Consider the following 27069-nt stretch of genomic DNA (forward strand, 5'->3'; position numbering starts at 1 on the left):
TCATTTGCAGCAGCTCATAACAGAAAACGTTTGTTCTACTAAGTACTAAATAAGCTTACCATGAAGAGGTTGAATCATTTTGAGATGTCATTAAAATTGCCATTTTCAATTGAATTTGGGGAAACATTTGTTGTGTTGAGCTATTTCAATTACTTTTGTTTGATTTGTTCTTTGCAAACAGCTGAAAGTCTGTACATTTTGCCAATAAACCTGATTTTCAATGGGGGTTGAATCATTTCGATTACAACTATATATACAGCCCCATTTCCAGAAAAAAATGGACATTTTGTAAAATGCAATTAAATCAAGAATCTGTGATTTGTTAATACTCTTTAACCTATATTAAACTGACAAAAGTACAAAGAAAATATTTGCAATTTTTTTAATATTTTCAATGATGACTGTATTTTGCAAAGACAAATTTAGGGGGGTTTTTTACCACTGTGTCACATTACCTTTCCTTTTAATTACACTTTTTAATTATTTGGGAATTGAGGGTACTTGCAGTTTTGCTCAATTTCTCACCTGATACAAAACAGCCGCTCAACAGTCTGTGGCCGTCTCTGTCTGATTCAACTTTTCATGATGGGCCATACATTTTCAATAAGAGACATGTCTGAACTGCACGCAGACCAGTCAAGCACATCCACTCTATTCTGTAGTGTCTCTACAAACCACTCTTTTGTAGCATGTGTAGAATGAGGCCTGGCATTGTCTTGCTTCCCAGGAAAGATGTCATCTTGATGGCAGTATATGTCTCTGTACAATCCCAATATTCACCTCCACTTCAATGGTACCTTTACTCATTTGGAAGTCACCCATGCCATTTGCAGTAAAGCATCCCCATACCATGACAGATGTTTTCTTTTGCACCTGTTGCTAATGCTGCACCTTTCGTCTTTGGGTCTGAGAACTCGATGTAATGTGGACTCATCTGACCACAGTACACATTTCCACTGCCTTTTGGATCATCTGAGATGAGCTCGGACCCAGAGAACTCATAGAACATAGAATTGATGTATAGTTTTCTCCTAACAGAGATTCAAGTTGAATTTTTTGGTTGCAGCAGCAGACTGTTACGTGACAATGTTTTTTAAAGAAATCCCAAGCCCATGTGGCTATTTTTAACACAGTAGCATCTTGGTTCCTCTTACAATGAGGCTTGAAGGTCAGTCACGCACATTCAACAAAGTTTTCCTGCCTTGCCTTACACAGCCTGAGATTTCTCTGGATTCCCTGAATCGTTTCACAATATTATGTATAGTACATAATATTGCAAAAGACTTTGCTTTGCAATCTTGCCTTGAGAAATGTGATTTTTGAATTGTTTGACAATTCTCTCATGAAATTTGGCACAAAGTGGTGAGCCATGACTCATCTTTGCTTTCAAAGACTGAGCCTTTAGTGGATGTTCCTTTTATACCTAATCCCGATACTGTCACAGTTCATGGATTCATTGACTCATTCTCCCTGTGTGTGCATGTGCTTGTGGGTGTGTCTGCTGATTGTGGCTGATCAGTTCATTGGCGCCAACTGTGGCTCGTCAGCCCATCTATTTAATGTCTGTGTATTCCAGCCTGTGTTGTAAGATCGTTTTTGGTTATCCTGTGGTCTATTCCTGTCCCATCTGTGTTCCTTGGACACTATTCGCTTCTCTACTGCTTCTCTACTGCTTCTCTACTGCTTCTCTACTGCTTCTCTACTGCTTCTCTACTGCTTCTCTACTGCTTCTCTACTGCTTCTCTACGGCTTCTCTACGGCTTCTCTACTGCTTCTCTACGGCTTCTCTACTGCTTCTCTCCTGCTTCTCGGTCCCTGGCTTCCTGATCGTTCCTGTGGTGACTACAGAGGATCTGTTTTTTGCCCTGCGCTGCTCTGAGTCTGTTACCTGCCATCCTACTGATCTGACTCTTTCTATCATCATTGTTGTTTATTCAATAACCAGTTGTTCACTCGCTACTGAATCTGCCTCTACTTCCTGACAGATACCCTCACCTATTACCAATTCACCTGCTAATTGTGGACTGTTTCAAAAGAGTTTAACTTGGAAATTCTGTAATCTTTTCACTTTCATTTTGCCTCTCTCCCAACTTTTTTGGAGTGTGTTGCAGCCATCAAAATCTAAATTTGTTTATATTCGCAAAATACAAATTAATTTACAAATACAATTATTGTGTGTATATATAAGAGTCTTTTTAGAGCTTGATATTGTATGAAAAACAATAGTGTGTACATACATTCTGATCAACTTTTTTTTGTTTAATGGAAGATAGACAATCAGGACGATATGAGGGTGAGTAAATAATGACAGAATTGTCAACTTTTTGATGAACACTTTCTTGAATATTTTTTTACAGTGTGGTTTTGGAGTCCACAGTCTTCTCATGGTCACTTTAAATGAAACTAATAAGGTCGTCATAGTACAATTCACCAACCTGGATAAATTCTTGGAAGAGTGTTTTTTGGGTTCAGTAAGCTGGTAAGCTTTGGCTGAGTGCTAACTTTTGGCAGAATTCCAGCAAGGCTTCTTCCCTTAATCCTTAAGCTTTTACAAAGAGTTTGAGGGGAAAAAAAGAGCAAGAGGTGTCAAACGTGTAAACCTGCTGTCACTGCAGCACCTGTTTCATGACACAGCTGTGTGAGTGAAGGCAACGAGGATTGAGAATGGGGATTTCAGTTTCCCCTGACCCGGATCAGGGTTACTAAGACAAAGAGACTGCTTGCTTGTTTCTCTTTCATGTCTGACTCACTTTCTCTACCAACTGTTTTCAAACAAACCAGGACCTTGAGGGCGATTGACCATTTCTGCTGTTACGCTCCCATTAGCCTGACAGGAGAAACCACTTTTCAGCTTCTGAACAGGATCTGTTTAAGCGTGGAATGGAATAGGTGTTTAATGTAGAGCAATGCTGAGCTTTTGAAGCCCCCTTAGGTGCAATGACCCCTATGACTGAAACATCTTCTGAACATAAGCTGGAACAACCATCCCCTTCCTATTATGAATCACTTATTTCCATTCATTCTCACTTACCACTCTAACTGCACAGTATATACGGTTTACTGCCAACTATTTTACTACATCACCTACTATTTTGTGAAATAGTCTGCAATATTCTAAAATATACAGTACATTTCAAATAGCAATATGCTATAGTATACATTAGCCCTATTCTGGCGGGATTAGTTTTACAAGGGTAGATGGAGTAGTGTAATTGTATCACAGGACGTCTGTAACTAATACGCAGGGGATAAGAAATCTCAGTAAAACTACCAGAAGAGAGAGGGTAACTGAATTCTTCTTCAAGCCCCTCATACTTAAAAAAACGTGGGGAACTACTTTTAAACAGGAAAGGAGGGAATATTTACGTACATTTTTACAGCTGGTATATTCGCATGGCAATACCTGAGGTAATTTGTCCAGACCTTTTTACAGAACGTAAAAGTCGTCATAATCTTTATTGACATTGTCCGTTACTGAGATGGCACATTAGGACGGGACTAATGAGAGATGCTCTGGTAATAATTACTTTACCCCACCTCTCCATGTAAAACTAATCCCGTCCGAATAGGGTATGCTATATGAACTTACCACATTGCATGTTTAATTCAGAGAAAGGGTCCATCATTTTGGAAATAACTTTTTTTATTTTGCATTGTTATTCAATTTTGTGTAATAAATAACAAAATGTAATAATAAAAATGTATTCTATGCATCTAAAACAAAACATTTGCATAATTTACACAGTATGCATACTATATGCACCAGTAATAAGAGTAGTATGGTATTACACTTTTCTGACTGGAACATTCAATACACTGAAAAATAATTGGATCCAGATTTAGTGTACATAATTCCCTTGTTATTTCAAAGTGTAACTAAAGTCTAAAATTTACACCAAAAAGAATGCATTCTCCAATATACATAAACACTAAGCACAAGCATTCATGGGCCAGTTCGCTTTGACGGACACCTCAGTCACAGATGACGCACAATTTACGTTTCTTGAGTCCTGTGCTTTTACAGAAGTCAGTGTACCGTTGCAAGACTCATACTAACTAACAGTTAATCTCACATCCTGAAACAGGTCCAACCTGCATGACTCACCCTAAACGGCCTCCGTACATCAACCGCTCACACAGGAAACAGACAACTTCACAGAAGCTCGTTTCTTATCTTTCCACTTAAGAAATCCCTCGTCCTACACTTTTTCCAATAGACTATGTCCAACGTTCTGATGCCATTTTGCATAAGTGCACATGAGAGGGGTATATTATGAGGATTGCATAAGGATTAGACCCTCTTTTATTGTTATAAAGCATTAATAACAAGGCTTGTGAGTTGTTATTACACCTTTATAACACAAGACCATGACAGCATGTGATGTAGAAATATCACAGAGAGGTCGTAGTTGCAATAAAAGTTTTAAATTATATTAAAAATGTTTATATACATATATGGAAAGAGTAGTAGCTGGTCCGGTAGCTGGTCACAGTTTATTTAAATTTTTAAGCTCAGTTAAAACTGTCATGTCAGCTACGACCTCTGTGTGCGTGAATAACTGTACAATCAGCATTTAACTTTACAATAAGTTTAAAATGCCCGGGATTTTTGCTTCTTTTTATCTGTTGTGGTCAGTTTCATTTTAGTTTATTTCCAATGGCATGGGACATCCCCTGAGAGGGCAGTCGTCTGCTTACATAGACATATACTGAACAGTTTGAGTAATCACCAAGTCAAACAGAGAAGAAGGGGAGAGCCCTGTGCATTACAGATTACAGAGACAAAGACATAGCTGAGAAACCTCACAAGAGCCAAGTGGGAATCTGAATGATTCACTAAGTTTACTGCTCTACTTTCTTTTTAGAGAATATTTTTACCGTACAAATGTTTGCTAACATTTTCTCACTGTGACTGTTGTTTCCTGCCCTGCAAACATTTATAATCTGCGTGGTGCTAGTTACATGGAGTGTATTATATAAAAAATGCTTCCGATCTAATTGCATTTTCAAGAAAATAGATACAATTTACATGTCTGTGAGTATGTGCATTCCTATCTGTGTCTGCGGATGAAGCCTTCGGTGGGCTGTACTCTAAAAGGTAGGGATGGTATGCAGAGGCTGGTGGGAAAATCAGTCACCCGCTTCCACCCTCTCTATCAGGTAGACAGGTTACTGTTGAGTGGCCATCACTCACTTACCCATATTCTTTACCCCCTCATATTATCTCTCACACACATACACATTCCTCCTGAGCCGCACCGTACACACAAAACAGCCTGATTCTGTGTAGGAAGGACAATTTTGTAATGTTGGGAAAATCCTTTTTTTTTCCCCGAAAGCGTTAGAGAGTTGTGAACAGAACAGATAAAGGCAGAAAGAAGTAAACGACAAGCCATGACAGAATGACGTTAGCAGGCATGAGGTAAATCAAATCAAATCAACTTTTATTTATATTGCACAATAAAGGCAACAGTACTGAACAACAGGAACAAGAAAAGACCGCAAAACAAATGATAAAGGGAGTTTACATCAAACACCATCAGAAAATTCAGCATTAAAAATAATGTTGCAAAATCAAAAAATCAAGCGCAATTCAAAGGAAGTTTTAAAGATGTTCCTTGACCACAGGGGTAACACTTTATAATAACGTTCAGTTGTAAGTCATTTATAAGTGGTTAGTTAATGATGAACTAATCATTTACAAAACAACGATAAATGATTAGCAAGTGATATACTAACATGTTATGTATGTTTTGTAAATTCCGTTACAAGTCATCTACAAATGATTAGTAAATGATTAACTAATTATTTATGAAACATCACTATGCGTTCATAAATGATTATTAAGTGATGTTAATTATTTTATGTATGTTTTGTAGATTCAGTTATTAGTCATTTACAATTGATTAGTTAATGATTAACTAATCAATTACAAAACATGAATATGCGTTTCATAAATGTTGAATATATTTTTTTTTTTTTATGTATGTAGCAATTAGAGGGTGCAGGAAGTGTTGTAAATGCCTTGTATACACGTACAGATCATTTGTAAGAGGTAAGGAACAGTGTTCAACACAATGATGTGTAAACGCATGAATAAATCATTTAAAACACTTTCTGCATCCCCTAATCTAAAGTGTAAACTATTCATCACTTGTAAATGTATTAAACATCATTCGTAGCTACGATTCGTTGATCTTATGCCTTACTGATTCTTGAAGTGGTAATCTACGAATGATGTGTAACACATTTACAAGTGATGAATAGTTTAGACTTTAGATTAGGGGATGCACAAAGTGTTGCAAATGATTTATTCATGCATTTACACATCTATAACAGGTGTTGAACACTGTAGTGTGTACTGCAGTGTAAGTGCTGACTGGTGAGGGTATAGACAGCTGTCTTCTCTGAAACACATGGAGTCTTTAACCACTGTGCACCTGATGTGAGCAAAACATACAAAAAAATGTAACATCATTTATTAGTCATGTTTTGTAAATGATTAGTTAATCATTAACTAATCAATTGTAAATGACTTGTAACGGAATTTACAAAACATACATAAAATGTTAGCATATCACTTGCTAATCATTCATGAATGTTTTGTAAATGATTAGTTAATCATTAACGAGCCACTTATAAATGACCTACAACTGAACATTATTATAAAGTGTTACCGTGATTTGGATGTTGAATGTCTTCCAGAGCGTTTTGGATGAACTGGTCTGCTATTGAATAAATCAGACTTTCCGACATAACATATGAGAGTTGACCATTTTGGACAAACTGTTTCACTTGAATCATTGAATCAAACTTTATAATACAGCATACAGTATGATAATGTTTGGAATTAACAGATTTGCTAGAATGAATCTGGCTTTTCAACAAAATACTTGAGAGATGACTAGAATGAATGAATCAATCAGACTTGTTCAAACAGTATGAAATAGAGGACTCTTTAGCACAAACTGATTCGCTAGAATGTATCAGACTTTTCAACACATGTAAGAAATGACAGTTTAGCACAACACGACTGACTAGAATGAACTTGCATTTGTAGTGTGGGAAAGTCTAAAGACTGTTTAGGATTAATCAGTTTACTAGAATTAATCAGTTATTTGAGCTTTCCAACACAGCATACAGTGAGAGAGAGAGGACTGTTTAGCACAACTTGATTCAATAGAATGAACCAGACTTTCCACCAAAATAAGAAAGGATAATTCAGCACATATGATTCACTAGAATGAATTGGACTTTCCCCACAATATTTACTTTTAAGTAGTTTTACTCAATTATTCCCCAACATATAGGTGTGAAAGCATATCGGTACACATTGATCTACTGTGTGTGAGATAAAAAAAATAAAAATAACACCTTCAATCGTGTGTACAGTAAAGAGGAAATCTGTAGAGCCTAATTGAAAAGCTTGTCATAGACATCAGTTTATTCATTTTTACATTGCACACTCACAATTACGGAGTCATCTGAAAAGAATTCTGGGGATGATCAAACCTGATGACAGCAACTGAGACATCTGCGGTATATGCAAAACACTTGAGAATTAAAAACACAAAATGAGGCAGAATAACTTGACATCAATCTCACACAGACACACACACACTTAAAACAACAAATACACACTCACATAAACTTCCAGTAAACCTGATTATGCAACTCATATCCTCTTTTTTACATCCGTGTGTTTCACTAGTAATATGCAGATTTTTAGCATTAACTGGAAAACAAGATTCTATTTCTCAACTTTAAAGTTGAGAAAGTGTCGGGTTAATAGTTGCTTATATTCTGAGAAACAATGGTCACACTTTAAATTAAGTGTCTTTAACTATTATGTACTTGCATAAAAAAAAACTGTTGGGTACAACATACTTGTTGTGTTCATGTTGTATTGCAAAACTTTTGCTGCTATTGAGGTGAGATGGTAAGAGATAGGTTTAGTTTTAAGGGTGGGTTAAGGTGTAAGGGAAGGGTCAAAAGTGTAATTAAAGATGTAATTTATTTTAATTAATTACAGCTCTAATTACATGCAGGTATTTTTTTTTATATATACCTGTACAGTGTAAAAACGTGTACACAATAAGTGCATTGTATCGATAGATTAATTGAAATGTTAGTACATTAAGACAATCAATTCTGAAACACTGTGGCAAGACTTCATGAACCTCTATGAACAATATGTTTTCAAAACAACACAGTGACTTAATCATGTTCTGGGATTTCCATATCCGTATAACCATGAGAAAGTTCAGATAAAATCTTACCTGTGATAAAAATAAAAGATGAGTATGAAAGTCACAAGCGCATGTTTTGAAATTGCAATGTAGTGTTTCTGCAACGTTGAACATACGACTGGGAATGGGACACTCCTTGGGAAAGGTTTATCAACCGCTAATGCGCTAAACCAACATGCAAAGCAGTTATTTCTTCAGTTCAGACTGCATATGGGTGCAGTGTGTTCCCCTTACACAGAGATTTCAAATTAATTATAACAGATGAGAGAGTTTCTCAAACATCTCAATGCTTGAGGCTAAAACTGTTATGCAAAACCCCACATTCCATCTTATTTCAAATACTGTCTTTCTATATAATAATAATAATAATAATAATGCTCTTACAGAATATCCTCCAATCACTGATTGGCTTTCAGCAGTCTCAAATCACAAATGCTTTCATTAAAATGAATGCTCCAATTTAAAACCTTTAAGACCTCAGATGTTTTGGTAGCAACCTTCTCTTAGTGAGAATTTTGTTGACATTTGCATTGCTACACATTTTGAAATCACAGATCTCAGTGTACTCAGGGAGAAAGGGAGTGGCTGAGTCATATCCACATCAGCAAGAGAGAAAGGACAGAAAGGACAGAAAACACAATCAAAGAGGATGTGAAACTCAACTCTGACCTGACATACACATACAAATAAACTTGCAGTGAATTTTTGTAAAAAATGTTTTATTTCCTTGTCTGGTCCTGGGTTATGCCTGATACACATAGTACTAATTTTGGACTGTCCCAAACGAAAGATGACCAACCCTGGAGATTTCTAAATGATGGTCCTATATACGTCATACAATGAGAGAGGTTCAAAGATGGCCGTTGTCACGTTCTTGCGACCAAAGATAGCCTGCGATAAAATGTTGCATGATCATCTCACAGTGTGTTTGCTGCTACGACCTACATCTACTGACAGCCAATCAAACTGCAACATGAAATGGCGTATTATTGATCAACGTGACGTGGAGCTAAAACTTAAAACTACTTATACCTCAAGCTCCATTTTCAAAATTGACATGCCAATTTGGCCTCTTTTCCCTAGCCAAGACCGCGTCCATATTCTCCCTTTAGCTTCCTCTTTTTTTTCCAGCGCACATTTAAAACCACAATTGCAAAAGTACGATTCATCTTGTCTTATTTGTTTAACACAAGCGCATGCTGATGACGTTTTATTCTTCTATAAAACTTATGTCGTACCCTTTGATTCAATAGGTGTCATCATCATACAATCTACATACATGTCATACCCAAGTTTATTAGATACATGTGTCTGCAACCATCAGTGTGATTTGTATTTATCTTATTGCCGGAATCGCACAGTCTGTAGCAGGCATTAAAGGATTAGTTCACCCCAAAATGAAAATTTCCTAATAATTTACTCACCCCAATGCCATCCAAGATATCCATGTCTTTCTTTCCTCAGTGGGAGAGAAATTATGTTTTTTGAGGAAAACATTTCTGGATTTTTCTTCTAACAATGGACTTCATTGGTTACCATCGTTTTTAAGTCCAAATCAATGCAGTTTCAAAAGTCTTTAAAGTGTTTAAACGGGCTGTACGCGATCACACGGATTGAGCTGATCAACAAACGGACAGGGAACTATGTCATCACGTTGAAAGGTCACGCCGGCGCCGGCAACACTTTGAACTGGGGGTAATTTGAACTTCTATTCATATTCATCCGAATGTTATTCATATACTATTCATATTCATATTCACTGAATACTATTACTATATATATAATAGCAAACAATACTATTTGAGCTATCCTCCTACGTACGGTCGCATTGTAAACAGTGGGGCGGTACTTCTGCTGGCGCCGGCGTGACCTTTCAACGTGATGACGTAGTTCCCTGTCCGTTTGTTGATCAGCTCAATCCGAACTACTGAAGGTAAAGAGTCTATAAATTTTTTTTTTTTTGTGAAAATTACCTATCGTTTCGCTAGATAACAACCTCTTCTTCAGCTGTGATCGCGTACAGCCCGTTTAAACACTTCAAAGACTTTTGAAACTGCATTGATTTGGACTTAAAAATGATGGTAACCAATGAAGTCCATTGTTAGAAGAAAAATCCAGAAATGTTTTCCTCAAAAAACATAATTTCTCTCCCACTGAGGAAAGAAAGACATGGATATCTTGGATGGCATTGGGGTGAGTAAATTATTAGGAAATTTTCATTTTGGGGTGAACTAATCCTTTAAGAGCAACTGAAAACAGTTTATGTGAACAGAATGATACCCTAAGCCATACAAGGACCTAAAAATCTCAATCAACCACATTTTCGTATGAAACACAAAATAAGATATTGCTAGAAATCTATTAAAATACACCCCCAAAGCATTCTTCAAACATCTCAATGCTTGAGGCTAAAACGGTTATGAAGTCAATGAAAAGAAATCTCAATCAAAGCATCATTCTTTAGCTATTGTGCTGGATACTAAATGTCTACCAACATCATCTGTTTTGTCTAAACACAGGTGATGCCATTCATCTCCTGGGAATCAGCTGCTACCGTCTTTCAACACTCTGGCAGCCTTTCATCGTCCACTCACGTGACTAATTGCAGTGAGGGAAAGAGAGAGACACTCAGGGAAAGTTTATCCCCAAAAATTACTGCTCACTTAAACAAGTTCTGTCATGAAAGCACTTCAAACCGCTTTAACAGGTTGTAAAAGAACTTGCTTCTGTAACCCTGTGTGCTATAGAACCTGTGAGAGATCTCTCAAACAAATTAAACTACAGATAGACTGAGAGAAAGAGCTGTTCTTACTAACAACAGCAAAGGGAATTTTCACTCAGAATTACATTTCTGTCATCATTTAATTCTAAAGTTTATTTCGTACATGGGACAGAAGAAGATATTTTGAAGAATGTTCATGCTGCTTTTTTTCATAAAAGTCTATAGTGACCAACTACTGTCAAACTCTAAAAAGAACGAACACTAAAGTAGTCCATGAAGTGTTCTGAAGTCACATGACAGCATAGTGTCTTTGTAAATGTCTTTGTTTGCAGATATTCAAACTGGGCACATTTTGAAATGAATTATATATATATATATATATATATATATATATATATATATATATTTACTTATTTTACCAGCCCAAAAAAAAAAAAAAAAAAGTCGCTGTTTGGATTTAAATAGGCAAATGCTTTTAATTGGATTATTATTGCTGTGATTATTATGTTTGGCAACAGTTCTTCTAACCCTAAATGATGAAGTGTTCAGCTTTTCATTTGTTAAACAACTATGTAGGATACAAGATCTTGACCAAAAATGTATGCACCTTTTGATGGAAATAAATGTGACGTTATTTCCATCAAAGAGTTGCATAAATTTTTGATCAAGATCGTGTATTGGCAATGCAAGAGTCAAGCACTCTGTAAAGTCTATTCCAGCACATCCCAAATACTTTCAATGAATTTAAGATCCGGACTCAAAGGTGCCAATTCATGAGTGAAAAAGATTTGTCATGCTCCCTCCCAATCATTCTTTCACAATTTGAGCCTGATGAATCTTGACATTGTCATCCTGGAATATTGCCATGATGTATCAACAGTGTGTCAAAGTGTTATGAAGTGCCGGGTGGAATCTTTCTTCGCCTGATCAAATAGTCCCGCCAATCAACAATAAAAACACAGAACCATAAAACTTCAAACTGTTCAATATAAAAGAGAAGGAAATGTTCATTTTGTTTTATTACTTTACAACCAAATGAATACAATAAGGCTTTTCATCTCTTTCACATGTACCGCTGTAACAAGCACACACACAAAAAAAATACTGATAAAGGTTTAACCCACTTTTAGGGTAAAAATCTGTCAATATTTGAAATATATTTGAACAATATTTGTCCCCATATGTCTTCAAAGTATGTATTATGCTTTGACAGGTCACTCTGTATGGTGTCCTGATGATATATTGCACTTCACATTTGATTTTTCCTCACACATTCATTTATTTTTGCAGGAGTTTACAAACTGTATTTCACCACTCTTTTACATTTATTTGTTATCCCCTGACGTGTGTAAAAATGCCACATTGCAGTTTCACAAGTCATACGTGTCAACAATAAGAGCATGTGAGGGGCTGAAGGGTGTGAAAGCATCGCTACCGATGCAGAGATAGTGTTGCAAAGACATGCTGGCTGCGCGATATTCCTGGGATGGCGATGAGGTTTTGTCAGGAATGTGAATGAAAGGGAGAGGCTGTATAAAAAAAGGACCAGCCTGACATGTTCACACGCACACACATGGACGCACTCAATATTTCTTGCCTCTGCCCTGATATATGGGGACTGCTTATTGACAATAATCCTACAGAAGTTGCCGGTGTCATTCAAATATGTATGACTCATAGGAAAGATAGACACTTTCTCTCACTTCACTGCAGCAGAATAACATCTGAAATGTTGGGCATTTTCTCAGGAAAGCAGAGGGACACATTTACCAAAAACCTACATTTGCTGTCCATTGATGTGTAGAAGAAACAATTGAAATATTAAATTATTATTATCATTTGGACCTATGGGCTGAAATTAAAGCAATGATATGATACTCAGACATCGGGTGTTAACAAGACCATGCAATATATTATAAGCAGAGTGAAATCCCATTCAACCCCATTTATTTGCTCCTTTTGGAGCTGTAACATGTTGAGCCTTGGGGCTTATTTGGTTCATGGCAGTTTAACTCTGGCTTGCAACATATCCACTGTTTTTTGTCTTCTAATTCTACTTGTACACTGAAAAAAACATATTAAACATTTCTGAAGGATCATGTGGCAGCTGCAGAAAATTCATCTATGCCATGATAGGAATAAATACAATTTTAACATTAAAATTGAAGTTATTTTAAACAGTAATAATATTTCACAATATTACTGTTTTTACTGTATCTTAGTAGTATCAAATAGCTTTGGTGAACATGAGACTTCTTTAAAAACATTTAAAAAATCGAACTGACCCCAAACTTTTGAACGGTGGTCTATATATAATTATTATGAACTTATATTGTGATTAATAAAGTACACACATTCATATTCAAACCCTCTTCTGTCACAGACTATAAAATCATTCATTCTTGCTATCAAAAGCACATTCCGCAAAACACATCAATATACATGATCAGTACATTTTCCATATTGAATAAAACAAAAGCGTTCCTGGATCCTGTTTGCAAATTCCAAGTAAACTTAACCACAAGATAAAAGATCTTGAGATTCTCCTGAGGTAATTCAGACTGCAGACTAGACGTTTTATCTTAATGGCGTGTTTTATCAGAGCAGGTGTATTTTGTTAGGAACATGTCATTTCTGTATATAAACTTTGGAAATATTCTCAAGATTACCATAGCAGATTTTCTATTCCAGCAAACCTGAACTCAAGCCTCTGGGATGCATTTGCATACTTGGAAACTGTGTCCGTGAAGATCTGTTGACTTAGGACTACAAATCTAGAGCAGAACTGCAGTGTAATGATCTTTTCTCTTCTCTGTGGTTCCGCAGGCCAAGACCAGTTCTGTCAGGTCAGCAACGGAGCTGAATAAACCCTACTATTTATGGAACAGGCTGTAAAGGAAGTAGAGATTTCAAAAAAAGAAAATGAAAAACCCCATCCCATGAAACCTTATAGCAGGGGGGTTTGTGAAAGACAAGCAAGGTGACGTATGTGTGTATGCATGCATGTGAGGCGGCCGTTCTGTGAAACAGAAGAGTCAGCCATTCGCAGCAGGCTGTTCATCTACTCAACTTTCATCAAATGACTCCTGGTGAAATGTGATAGGACAGGAATGTGCGCCAGTCAGCCCCGTCCAATCACAGATAGGCAAACGTAATAGAGCACCGTCAATGATGAGGAAGGTCTCATTCATCGGCTCTCTGCTCATTCACACGGACCTTGCATATATAAATGAACTAAATGAATAACTTTTTTAAAACAAGCTGGACTGTGACGCTATTTTCTTCTGTAAACAAACTTTTTTGCATGATTTTCCTGTTTTCTATGTAAAGCTGCTTTGAAACAATCTGTATTGTAAAAAGCGCTATATACATAAATGTGACAAGACATGACTTGCAAAGAGTTACAGAAATGAAGGTCCGACCTCCCAAAATGTGACACCCGGAAATATCATATGAAAGCACTTAACTGGATTAATTAATGACAAAAAGTATATATATATTTATATATATATACTGTATATATATATATTTTTTTCCACATACATATGATAAAATGAAATGAATAGACTATTATTCAATAAAATTCAATTTACAATTTAATTATTAAAAATGACAAAACAATATTTGAAAACAGAAAAAGTTTATTATTCATTCAGCCAAAGGAGATTGGTTATTGGCAGATGCCAATTACAACAAAGCTTAGTCTCTATTCAAACTATAAGTATGTTTGTAAAGGCAAAATGCATGTAAATAATCACACAAAAAGCACACAGTACCAATTTCTCAAATTGCAATCATCATTTCATCATTTATAAATAATTAATAAGTATTGGAGTGAAAATCTCCAAAGTATATTAGTATATAATAATAGTATAATAGTTTAAGGTTGTTGTTATGAGTTTTGATTTGGTTACATTGCAGATTCAACAGCTGAATCTTGAATATAGATATACAAAATTGCATTTAGAAAATGCATTATAACATATTTATGAGAAATAAAAATAGTACCGGTGCCCTGATATTGATTTCATGCTAACTCCAAATGCCAGAGCATTCCTTACCCTCTTCCACATCTTTACACCCATTGTGTAAAACCCAGCTGTCCGCAGGCAACAGCAGATCCCCATCTCTTCACAGCAAAGCGGAATCGTTGACTTTGATGGCAAGAAGCTGTCGGCTCACGGGGGGCAGAATGCGTACGTAGGTCTTTTCCTGAAAAGTTTGGCATTCCCTCATGGCTCCGGTTTCAGGCTTCCAACAAGAGAACGACAGGCTGACTAGCAGCTGTTCTGAAGGTCTGTGAGGAAATGAGGGAGGCAAGTCATCAGTTTATGGGGATGAATGAGCATGACTAAGTGATACTAAAACTGAAAATGTCCACTAATTAAGTTTCTAAAATTTCCACAATGCATTAGGGGGAGGAACTACTTATAGTATCTTTTGTAAAGATCACTCTCGCTTAGGCAGAAGAAATGACCCAAACTGAGGAATTGAAAGGTTTTGTTTCTAAAATTACCCCCCAGCTGTTTCACTGGAGGCCAAACACTTGCACTCTTAAAAATACAGGTTTTTTATTGGCATCTGTGTTCCATGAAGAAAATGTAACATCCATGGAACCTTTTCAATGCTCGAAAGGTTCTTTGGAAAAAGGTTTCTTAGATTATAACATTGTCTTCACATTAAGAAATAAAAAATTGTTGTTTTAAGAACTGAAAAGTTCTCTAGGGAATCCAAAAGGGTTCTCCTATGGCATTACTGCAAAAACCACCTTTGGAATTTTTATTTTTAAGAGTGTCCATTGCTTTTTATTTCTCCCTTCTAGCCTTTCAACCTTTCCTCAACAGTTTTAGCTAAATTATGCTGTGTTTGCTCCAGCTCTATTTACTGAGGCAGGGCTAATATGAGGTTTCATTTCATCTTTGATCTGTTTTCCTGTAAGAACTCAACGTGACCTGAAGCATTTCCTTCATTCGACTGTAATGAAGCTTGAACAGGTTTGTCAGGACTTATTGATGCTTTTGAAGTGCATTAACACCACATTATCATGCATTTAACTTGTTTTAGATGTCAAGAAAAGCATGTGAACGAGGCCAAGGAGACACAATGACTCACTAAGCTCCAGCTTACTAATGACAAGAAAAGAGAATATTTTCTTGGGAACAGCGTGTAATTTACCACGAGAGCTTTTGAGTGTGGGTTAAACGTCAGTTAAATGTTCAGTAAGTCAGACTGTCATCCTCACCTCGGAATTTCAAAACAGGTCAACACACGCTGTTATTGCATTAAGCTTCATTCACTTAGATTGTAAAACAAAGAGTTTGTGAAGATGTTTAGGAAGATGATTGTTACAAGGTATATATTACTGCTAAGTCACATGCAATGACAGACAAAACAATTGTCTAAATCAATATAATTAAGGTGTAAATCTGTAAACTAGGCCTGTGCGGTGTAAAATTAATCACTGTGAGAACAGTTTCAATATAATAACTCAACAGAAAATGAGTGTCCTAGTTCTACGTGTGCTGCTCTCGGCGACTATTGGGACTATACAACTGCAAAGACTGCTCATTTAAAAGATGGGGAGTTATATATGCAGCTGCAGCCTATAAATTAGTGGCGTTAAACTTGGACAGGCATTTCACACAACAGGTGCATTGCCTGAATGGAGCTATGCTGCTCGGAGTAGTACTGAGATGTTTCAGGGGATTTTTGCAGCAGTATCAGAGTGATTTCTTAACCCATATCTGATAATAAACTCTAAGATGATTATCTGATCATCACTATAGGTTAGTGTTACTGGCATCTGTGGTTTAAATAATTACTAGAGAGAGTGAAAGTGTGTGTGCGTGTGTGTGTGTGTGTGTGTGTGTGTGTGTGTGTGTGTGTGTGTGTGTGTGTGTGTGTGTGTGTGTGTGTGTGTGTGTGTGTGTGTGTGTGTGTGTGTGTGTGTGTGTGAGTGTGAGAGAGAGAGAGAGAGAGAGAGAGAGAGAGAGAGAGAGAGAGAGAGAGAGAGAGAGAGAGTTTCAATACAGATTGCTTCAAAGCAGCTTTACAGTGAAAACAGGAAAATAGCAGTAGTAAAAAAGTTTTAGTTTATTTTTAGTTCATTTATATATATAGCCGCTCTGGAGAAAACCGTGCTGTCATCATCCAGCTCAGTTCAGTTCTCATATAATGGTGTCAATGCAGGCAGATAAATAAAACTGTAGAATATTAAATTTAAAGAAAGTTAAAAGAAAAGGAAATTAAAAAGAAAGTCAACCAAAAAGACAGACAGAAATACAGCAAGATAGAAAATAGACAGTCAAAAGAGCACATAAATACACCTTCTCCCTTAGAAAAGGTTAGGTGAACTGCACCATTCTAGGTCTGAGTCTGCACCAGTACCGTGACAACAGTATCTAGGACCAGACTAACAACTTCCTGTCAGTCTCAATTCAAGTTAGGGTGAAAGTGTAACACTGACTGTACCAGCAGTAGTTGCAGTAGACTATACTGTAAAAGTATACTTACAGTAAAATGTACTTACAGTAAAATGTACGGTGGTACCGACTACAGAATGGAAAGTGTTCGGTACCATGGTCTACCGTACTAAAATGTAACGTATCTGCAGTTAAAGTGTGCAGTACTTTCCTTCCCCTTTTTTTGTGAAAATCTGCAAGAAACATGCTTAAAATCTATAGCTACATATATAGCTCAATAGTACTTGCACAGGAAGTCGGTCCGACACTTATAGCAAGAGCTGCTGGGAGAACATGAAGGACAGCATTCAGAAATGGTTTTGACAAACACATCCACATCCTCTCTTTAATTAATGTAATGTGGATGTTATGACACAAGGGCTTACGATGTAGCCTGGAGGAATGATGTCACAGAATAACCCTGTTGTCTAAGCAAGACTCTCTGAGAGGTGATTCAGAATACACAGGCCTCGACCCCATCCATCTGTCCTCTAATTAATTGTCTTTTCCATTCATTACAAGTCTTCCTGTCATTTATGTCGGATGCAAACCAACTGAAAAAGGAGACTTTAAACGGCTTGTCATGTCAACTGGCGCTGCATTGTGCTGGTTGTATGATAGGGCCCAGTAACTCTGACAGAAAAATACAAATACAAGACCTTGGGGTCCCCTGGCAATGTAATTTATAACATGATTAGCATTAAACAGAAGGAAAAAAAGGAGGAAATACTGTACCATACTGTACATGCATCTTCATTAATTGCCAATCATGAGTCATGACATCTTAAAACCCCTGTTATGCTATTTTAAAGGTTCCTAATTTTGTTTTGGAGGTCTTCTATCTATCTAGGTCTCCATGATATGCAGCATCACCTCTTTTCTAACTGTCTCTCTAAACTGCTGCTTTCCGAGTCTACTCTGCTCTGATTGGTCAGACGGCTCAGTCTGTTGTGATTGGTCTACCGCATACAGCGCGTGTCGAAAACGCAAGGCCCATTACCATATCTGAATTTCAGCTCCAAAAGCTTCCTCAGCACTTGTATACACAGTGATATGAACATTAACGATGGCGTTGGTTTTTCCATATCTGTCAAAGTGTCGTTGTATATATGTAAATATTTGTCAAAGTAGACGTTGTTCACGGGCAGCCAATGAAGACCATAGATGGGCATTATGCTAATTTGTTACGCTGTTACATGCTAACAGGAAGTGAAATGAAATGAAATGATAAAGTTTTTTGTCGTGCACTTTGATTTTTAAAACTTTTCAGACCTTTTACAGTCACAAACAGCTCTATTGTACAGTGCATGAAAGATAATATTCGAAAAAGCATAATAGGGACACTTTAATGGTACTTCAAAATTAATAACAATCTATTCATCTCAATTAATAATTGTGCCACTGTTGGAACAGTGTTTGAAAACTTAGCTCCATCCTCTGGAGCACATTTCAGTGACAGTGATGAGCCAATGTGATACATTCCAGACGTCCTTCCCTGGGATTGGCAGTTGAGTTGATCAGTGTTTCAGCGGGAGCAGCAGATAAAATGCCAGGTAATTTCTCACACCACTGCTTCTTGTCAGGATGTGCCGAGGACACAAGCCCTCTGACATAAATGGTAAAACTTCTTGATTAAATTCTTTCCTAATTTAATCTTCTTCAAATTATAGCGCTAACTATTGAGAGTGTTAGCAAAAGAGTGAATTATGATGATATGATAATGTATACTAAAAAAACTCATATCTGTATTGTTGCAGCAGTAGAGCTTTAATAATGAAAACAGGGAAACACTGGATTAACAGAAACCACACATTAACGCTACCAGAACAGAGACAAAACACCGATACCGAAGGCTATATATGCAAACAAGGCTGAATGAGGCACCAAACAAGACACAGGTGAATGTAATCAATTAGCCAATCAGAAACCATAGAAACAAACTAGCAAAGGAAACTAAATCAGTAGCTGTGTTAGACTTGATGCGGTGCAGTGCAGACTGATCGGCCTCTGACTTGAAGCAGTGTTTGCCGGTTAGAAATTGACCTGAGACGGCACCGACATCACATGACTGTGACGTATGCCATCAAAGTACTGCAAGTGCGTTTCAAGAGCAGTCGGCTGGCTCATACTGTGCAGCTTCTCCTGAGTGGCTGCCGAGCTCTGATGACGACACATCTGTTTTACAATTGGCTGGATTCACAGATGACAACGATCAAATATAGGCATGTACTGATTTTGCAGAGATGTCTTCCTGGGTCAAAATACTTTATTGATCCTGGAACAACATTCAAGTCTGAAAATTTTGTCCTAACCATATCCCTACCCCTAAACCTAACCCTAACCATGAGCCATCCCTAAAATCAGAGGGAAAGGATATGTGAATAACACTGACGTTGAAGCACTTAACCCTGGTTGCATGCCTAAACTTGATATAAACTGTCAACATGTCCTTCAAATCTGATTGGTTAATTGGAATGTTCCTCCAGGATCAACAAAGATGTTGAACCAAGAACATGTTGCATTTGGTGAAATCAGGTTGCCAAATATAAACCCCAATTTGGGGTACATACAAGCACTGTATTAAGCAGTACATAAAATATTGAATGAAAAGTGTTTCTGTTGCTTCATGAAACATGTCAGTGTATTTGATAAATATTTAATCTAATTCACTTAATCTGTGATAAAGTACTCAAACACGGCGCAAGTGTCACTAGAGGGAAGCAAAAAGTGTCTGACTTCTTGTCTCAGTTTTCAACTCCTACCCGACAGCAAATTACAAATTTCACCAATTGGTTACATCCAGCCACAGCCGAAGTTGAACACACCTAGTATATACGACAGAGGAAACACAGATAACTGAAAATACTCAAAATAAGAGTCCTTGGACAGAAACAGAGAAACTATGACAATTACAATAAAACGTAATAATGTCAAACAATATGACTGTTTTCTTTAAATTAACTTGGAATACCATGTAAATCCAAAGATATATAACTATGGCAATCAGAATACAGAACCATAGTATATAATAAAGTACTGTGGTATTCCCATCTCATACCATCACTGTACAAATGGTACTAGTATTTGTTTTAAGAGATAAAACATGAATATACAAATTTTTTTTTAACATGCATCAGAAAACTATAAAAAAATCAGAAAAGAAAATATATAGACAGAAAAAAAACATGAGAAAATTGCCAAACTTAATGGATGGAGAGCTGTGACGCCAACTGCTTTAACAACACAGACAGATACACACTCAAGCAGACAGACGCATCTCATTTTCCGAGCACTGGGGAGGATATGAAATTCAGAGATGATGACACTACGAGACCACATATGCTATGCTTCACTGTAGTTTTGGGATGGGCTGGGTCTCAGCGCTCTATTTTAAGATCGTCCTGACCTCAGAACCTAGTTTAAAAGTGAAATTGGCCTCACTTTGCTTCATTTCGCTTTCAGATTTGAACAAACTGATCACTTCGTCCTCCCTTTTTCCCCACAATCTCACAGGGAGAGCTGGGTGTCGGAAACAGAGAGGTCAACTGGATCATTGAGGGTTGTCAGAGTGTTTTGATCAAGCCAAACAGATGGAAAACATGAACATAGAAATGTCTGCACATCAAAGACATGTTTAATTTAATATTTAATCATAATTTGATCACATATAATGTTAATACATGGATGAAATGATCAAAGAAATTCAAGCATCTGGTTCTCTCTTGTGCAAATATTCCCTACAGTCATTCATCCAGCACTTCTCTTCACTGAGCTTTTGTCTAACTGTCCTGTTTAGAGGTGAGTGCAGAGAAAATCCTTCATTCATTTCTCTAGAAGCCTTTGAACGCTCCCACAAGAGCGCTAAATATTTACTTGAGGTGCCTCTGTTTGTTTAAAGTTAGGAGACACACCAGAGAAGCTGAAGGGGCCAATAGCGGGGGAACAACTTCTTCAAAACACCTCTTTGGTTGTGACGACTGCCAGACCACCATCAGGTTGGTCTCGCCTGTCTTACTTTTGAGGGACGTCATCTCTTTGCCTCCTTTTGAGGGCATGAGGAAGTGTAGACATCAGGCCTGCATTAACACATCTCTCTTTTGAGGGAATCAGACTGGTCTTAAGATTATACGTTTCAAAATCACGGTATGGATTCCACACGAAATGAAGAGTAAATATTGCATACATCCAATTATGTTAGTCAAACTGTACATTCAGTAAGCTCTTAAAGTACTTAATTTAGATACAGGGATATTTAAACATTCCTTTGGGTCAATGAGTAGAACATGACATTTGCAATGCAAGATCATGGATTCGATTCAATAGGAGTCTATTCATTAACTAAAATATCAGGGCATCAAGTGCCTTGGACAAAATTAAGTAAAGGAACATATTGGAACTAAGCTGTCTAACACTTTTAAACTCAATCTAATTCTTTAAAGTCAACGATCAACAAAATTGACTTCAATTACTTTCTTAATACATGGTCTTATAGATCTTTGGGGAGTGGCATATTTATTTTTGACAAGAATTGAAACAAGACTGTGAGGGATAGAAGTACAGTGTGTTCAATGGTGTGTACTGTTGTTTTACAACATGCCAATTGTTCAGCTGATAAAAAGTATTTCCAAAAAACTTTCAGTAGACAAAAACCCCTTTACATTACGTGATCTAGAGGGTTTATATGGTGCTTGCCATTGTAAAGACTGTAAATATATCCCTTACAGCTTCGATTTAATCAAGTAAACATGGTGTTAACACTGACTAAAATCTATTATACATGGTTCATCGGTGCATGTTATTCCACAGAAACTAATTTTTGGAATAACCAATCTCTCTTATTTTTCAGCCCTTTTCCTCCATTGATTGATAACAATTAAGTCCACTATTTCATTCAGAAATATGTCAGATAACAGAAGTTTAGCATTACCAAAATAATATAATGATATGAACAATAATGTTTACAAGACATATGTCAACAGAAAAATTCACACTCCACAAATTCGTATCACATGTAGACATGTGACCAATGGAAGATCGATAAGCCATGGCTTGACCGCTGAATTAAAAGAACACACATTTTTTGGAATGTAGATTGTATATTTTTACTTTTGGGATGTATTATTATTTGTTATAATGTTGAATTTATGTTTATAAAAAAGATGCCAAAGAGTATGACGTCACATCACAACCGTTAAAGTGCTCTTAGAAATGTTGCGTGCTCAACGTGACTACAGCTTTAGAATTTTTTTTAAATAAATTAATACTTTTATACAGTAAAGATGCAGTAAATTGATCATAAGTCACAGTAAAGACTTGAATATTGTTCTTTTGACCTTCAAATTCAGGAAAGAATCCTAAATTAAATTCATCACAGTTTCCACACAAAAAAATTCAGCCAGGTATACATCTGTGCTAATCATCTACAGAGTAACTGTATGCATAGTTATACAGGGATACATAGTTCATGACAATCATGTTCCAACTCCATGCATCAAGGTTTTCTGCCTGTTTTTATCTAGACTCTCAGACCTTACCAGTAACTGCTGAGTTCACCACAATGGGACAGTTAATCGGAGAACGACACATATAGTGATTCAGCATCAACGGAAAACTGCTCCATCCCTCACTGTTCTCAAATGTTTACCAGTGAGCTAATCAAATATTTAACAGACATCAACAATCTGGCAAATGAGAGAACAAGATGCTTTACTCAACGGTTTCAGTACTGTAATCCACAGTGCTATTTACACCAGACCCTTTGTACCACATTACAGTGATGTATCAGATGGTAATAGCAAAGTATTGATACTTTGGTATCATGGTAATGAATGACTGTCATATTAATATACCATGGTATTTACAAAGAATACCATGATACACAAACAAAAAAAAGACAACAACAACATGGTAAAACCATGTCATTATATAATGTTTAAAACAATGTGGTAGTAATAGTGTAGTACTTTTTAAGTACTTTCTTTATTGTCTTCATTAGTGAGAACTGCATGCAGAAAAATAAAATTTCCCATTGGAACAGTGGAAAGAGTGTTACATTGGAAAAATACCCAACTATAGGGTGATTAAAAACACATGACAAAAAGGCTCCTCTGTAGAGATAATTGCTTTTACAGTGTCTGTGAACATGTTGCTTCATGGATCAGCAGTTAATTCGATTTGTAGAGCCATTATTGAGGAATGTACTGAATTAATGCATTACAGTATTTGGCCTAAAGAGCTGAGAATTACTCACTGACAATGACTTCAATGGGACTGACTCTGCTCTGTGGCAAGTCTTCTCAGAGCAGCTGACATTAAGTTATTTGCTAGACTTGAGTTGTCAAGGCTCCATTTTGTGCAAATGAATAGAACAATTCATGTTGACAAGCCTTAACACGACAAAAATTCAGATATGAAAGCCATACAGTTCCCGGTCCCTCTCTCTTTTTTTCTGTCCTCCCACTCAGCTCCTGTTCACTTGTACCGTTACAAGAAAGCACACGGCTCAATTTCTTTATTGTTCCTCACACTTTCGTCCTTGCGTATAATCTCTCACACACTGTCATGCTGAGAAGCTCCAAATGTTTATGTCCCATCAGTCTTTTTCTCCTCTGACCCTGCCGAGGCCCCGCCGAGTGACTTCTGACCTCCCACCTGTTACTTCCTGTCACTGAGTTTGAAAAATGGGCTTTGGAGGGATCACCCCCCAAATAATGGATTAAATATTTATATATTTATTTTCTGTTTTCAACATTAGAATGTTGAATGAATGAGTACTAAAACACAGGAATTAGCTTTTTGGAGCATTTTTATGCATTTATGGTTCCATCTTCCCAAAAGTCAATGGGATTTTTTCTTTCCTTGTTTACTAAACGTCATCATATTAAACGTCATCATATACCGGACAAGTAAACTCAGCCTTTTCAGTCACATTGTGTTTATGCTCGCACTCTTGCAAACTATTCTAACTCAAACTTTACAACTTGTGGATTGAGTTGTCAGAAGGTTAGTGACAGTGACATCAAAGTTACCGTGGTGTAGTTCGTTTATCGGCTAACTTTAGCTTTTTTCTTCTGACGATTGTATTTTGGCTTCAAACTTCGTTGAAGTTGTGTTCATTTGTGATCATCTTGATGAACAAAATGTGTAAGAATCATAAACCTTTGTTGGTCACAGAGCTAATTTTCTGAAATAGTCCAAAAGTCAATGAAAATATCCTATTGCATTTTGTCGAGGAAAAACATACAAAAATACGTCATCCCAGCAGCACTCGATTAACTGAACACGAACAGCACAAACATTGAAACGAATACAGCAGATTGTTGATCTGATATGTCATTCAATATTTTGGCTAAATCAAATTATTGTACAGGAATTTTATGACTGATTGCCAAAAAAATACTGTGTTAAACTTGAAGTAAGACACTATTATACCAATTGCAATGTGCATATCAAAAGCAGCTGTTTACCCAAGAATACGTCACATACTGGAAGAAACAAAACCAGAAATACACCCTATGAAGTATAACTAGGCTATATATGCTTTATGATATATCTGTAGGCTACTACCAGTAAATGTTACCTGTATCACTCTTTCTTATTTAAAGAGTATTTAATTGTCTGTCCTTGTGATTTGATTTAGATTTTTATTTTTTTTATGTAATGCAAAATCATTGTGTAATTTAAATAAGCAATGTGTTCAAATTCAAAAAAGCTGTGTATATATATATATACTGTATATATATATATATATATATATATATATATATATATATATATATATATATCAGGTATATCTTATTTATCATTATTGTATTATTATTATTTATATATTATTTGTTGGGAACATAGTACTAGATAAGAAAGCCTAAAGCCAAAGCTTGAAAGCCAAAAAGCCAAGACATCTGTGAAACCTATGCCTCCAAAACATTTCACTAAGCCATAAGAAATAGACCAAGCAGCTTCTTAGATATTCATTGATACTATTTAGTCAAAAAGCAAATCAACAGCAACACTATGCTGAGAAAAGGTGATTTTGGGTTTAATTTTATTGAATTTGGATTTTATATGTTTTCACCCTTGGTTTTCTTTAATTCTTTAGCTATAATAGTTTAGTCAAACTCTGTCTTTGTCACATAAGAAAGCTTTCCAGATAAGTGCTGACAAATAAGGTTCAGAACCCCAAGATGGTGTATAAATATTAGCACCTACATTGTACAAGTGTACTGTCCCACTGATAAGCTCTCATAAGAGAAAAGATATACATAATGGGAAGTTTAAAGTAGTTTGTTGCCATTGTGAGGTCCTTATGACATCCAATAGTCAAAACAATTTCTGAATACGGAACAGTTCATTACAGTTCATTGAATATTTCACATCGACACTAATAAATAATAATCCGATTATCTGCATCTTTACACTGACCTGGTCTGGTTTAACATAGTCGCCAGGACAGGTTTATCTGTTTACATTGAGAGTGTAGATGTGGCGGTCATGTAAGGATTCAGACTGCTCTCTGTGAACTCAATACCAGCAGGTTTTCTCTGACATATTCGGAGGACAGAGAGAGTTTCTGTGAAAAGAATTAACCAGATTCCTCTCTCAGAGGAGTCGAGATAAGACAGACCGCTCTTCTATACAGAGACAAAGAGACAGAGAGAGTAAGACACAATAAGAAGAAGAAAGACAACACTATGATTCAGCAGAGAACGTCACTTCCTCCATATGGTGGCCGTTCTCCTCAGTGGGACTATGAAAGGGGTAATAAATCCCTCTGTGGAACCCACTGAAAGAAGCCCTCAGACAGGGCACATCAGAATACGTATCTCCTCTTCAGATGTCGGGCCTTGGGAAGATAGAAAGCACTGAAGTCAATATGGCCCTAGGAGATTAGAGAATAATCACATTGAAGTTTCAGTAAAGCCTAGGTATTCAGTGCTTTAGAGATACACCAAAATTAGTGCTGGTTCTCAGCTGGGATGATCTAGGTACCTCTCAGAACCAGCCCATATTTCTGATTTAAAAAACTAAATCGTGACTGTCCATAACATCCTAAGTAGTTTTATAAGCTGTAAACATCAGAAGTAACTTAAATTAGCATCTTTACACCATCACAACTGGCTTTAATGTAACAGTTATTTAAAATACAAGTATTATTTGCTTTATTGTATTTTATTATTATTTTAAATGGAGGAGGGGTTGGGGGGTCATGACATTCACATGACAGTAGGCATGTGCCGGTATCACATTTTCATGCTGCGATTAATTGAGTGATCTTTTATCACGGTATACGGTATTATCACGGTATTTTAATTGCACATGAGAAACAGATGGATTTGGGGGGGATGTAAAAAATAAAATAAAACTTGCATCACAAGGTGTAATTGTGATTGTCAAAACATTTGGTAACTAAACTGAATTTTATTAAGTTTAGTGACAACATGTTACAATGATTACATGGTACAATGACTGGTAGGCTACTGTTTGTATTGCTTAACACAAATTTAACGATTTCAATTCAATACTTGGGATTTGATTTAAATCTTGATTCAATATTGACTTATTTTGGATAAATATTAGGAAGGCTACAGTAGATAGCCCACATGTTATTTTTTTCTCATGAAAAAAAAAATCTCACATA

At 36.5% G+C, this 27069-nt stretch overlaps 2 long non-coding RNA genes across 3 annotated transcripts in view; one reads left to right on the top strand and one right to left on the bottom strand.

Moving 5' to 3' along the window:
- The window catches only part of LOC309509385, a 217691-nt gene that overhangs the window by 179423 nt on the left and 11199 nt on the right, over positions 1 to 27069 (top strand). The gene's annotated exons all lie outside the window — the stretch shown is intronic.
- LOC309509374 overlaps positions 1 to 27069 on the bottom strand; it is a 97868-nt gene that overhangs the window by 54325 nt on the left and 16474 nt on the right. The window contains exon 2 of one of the 2 annotated variants that reach the window (XR_014209871.1): positions 13806 to 15268. This is a non-coding gene — a long non-coding RNA (uncharacterized lncRNA). Of the gene's footprint in view, positions 1 to 13805; positions 15269 to 27069 lie in introns of those variants that run through there. The other variant, XR_014209872.1, reaches the window with a different exon arrangement.

The sequence above is a fragment of the Leuciscus leuciscus genome, assembly GCF_965113295.1.
Source record: "Leuciscus leuciscus genome assembly, chromosome: 11".
NCBI lineage: Eukaryota > Metazoa > Chordata > Actinopteri > Cypriniformes > Leuciscidae > Leuciscus > Leuciscus leuciscus.